The sequence below is a fragment of the Salvelinus alpinus genome, chromosome 2 (genome assembly GCF_045679555.1).
Source record: "Salvelinus alpinus chromosome 2, SLU_Salpinus.1, whole genome shotgun sequence".
Lineage (NCBI taxonomy): Eukaryota > Metazoa > Chordata > Actinopteri > Salmoniformes > Salmonidae > Salvelinus > Salvelinus alpinus.
In genome coordinates this window covers 127,605,593-127,607,235 of record NC_092087.1, presented here as the reverse complement: position 1 = coordinate 127,607,235, position 1,643 = coordinate 127,605,593, and positions in this window count along the sequence as shown.

Here is a 1,643-nt window from a genome sequence, read left to right as displayed (position 1 = left end):
GGGCATGCCTTCTTTACCTGATGTGATGTGAAGCTTACTTTTGTTTGATGATTTGATACATAGATACAAACTGGTAAACCAGGCTAAAAAAAAATGTGTGAAAGGGAGGGAGGGAAGAGATGGATGAGAAAAAGAAGGAGGGAGAAGAAGGGAAAGTGGACAGAAAGATTGACACTTTCTCCACCACACCTGCTATTGAGTTGTGACCATGATGGAAGGGTGTTTCTCCACATATCCCTCAGATCACTGGTTCCCAAACTTGTTATAGTCCCGTATCCCTTCAAACATTCAACCTCCAGCTGCGTACCCCCTCTAGCTCCAGGGTCAGCGCACTCTCAAATGTAGTTTTTTTGCCATCATTGTAAGCCTGCCACACACACACTATACAATACATTTATGAAACATAAGAATGAGTGTGAGTTTCTGTCACAACCTGGCTCGTGGGAAGTGACAAAGAGCTCTTATAGGACTAGGGCAGAAATAATAATATAATAATATTCAATAATTGTGAATAACTCACCACAGGTTAATGAGAAGGGTGTGCTTGAAAGGATGCACATAACTCTGCAATGTTGGGTTGTATTGGAGAGAGTCTCAGTCTGAAATCATTTTCCACACACAGTCTGTGCCTGTATTTAGTTTTCATGCTAGTGAGGGCCGAGAATCCACTCTCACATAGGTACGTGGTTGTGTGTCAGTGTCTTAACAGTGCAATTTGCCAAGGAAAGAAACTCTGATCCAGAAATCTGGCAGTGGCTTCTGGTTAAATTTAATTTTCACAGAACCGCTTGTTGCAATTTCGATGAGGCTCTCTTGTTCAGATATCGGTAAGTGGACTGGAGGCAGGGCATGAAAGGATAACGAATCCAGTTGTTTGTGTCGTCCGTTTTGGGAAAGTACCTGCCCACGTAGCTCACTCAGGTGCTTCGCTATATCACATTTGACATTGTCCGTAAGCTTGACTTAATTTGCACACAAAAAATCATACAATGATGGAAAGATCTGTATGTTGTCCTTGTTAATGCAGATAGAAAAGAGCTCTAACTTCTTAATCATAGCATATATTTTGTCACGCACGTTGAATATAGTTGCGGAGAGTTCCTGTAATCCTAGATTCAGATCATTCAGGCTAGAAAAAACATCACCCAGATAGGCCAGTCGTGTGAGAAACTTGTCATCATGCAAGCGGTCAGACAAGTGAAAATGATGGTCAGTAAAGAAAACTTTAAGGTCGTCTCTCAATTTAAAAAACGTGTCAATACTTTGCCCCTTGATAACTAGCGCACTTCTGTATGTTGTAAAAGCGTTACATGGTTGCTGCCCATATCATTGCATAATGCAGAAAATATACAAGAGTTCAGGGGCCTTGCTTTAACAAAGTTAACCATTTTCACTGTAGTGTCCAAAATGTCTTTCAAGCTGTCAGGCATTCCTTTGGCAGCAAGAGCCTGTCGGTGGATGCTGCAGTGTACCCAAGTGGCGTCGGGAGCAACTGCTTGCACGAGCGTTACCACTCCACTATGTCTCTATGTCTCCCTGTCATGGCTTTTGCGCCGTCAGTACAGATACCAACACATCTTGACCACCAAAGTCCATTTGATGTCACAAAGGTGTCCAGTACTTTAAAAATATCCTCTCATGTT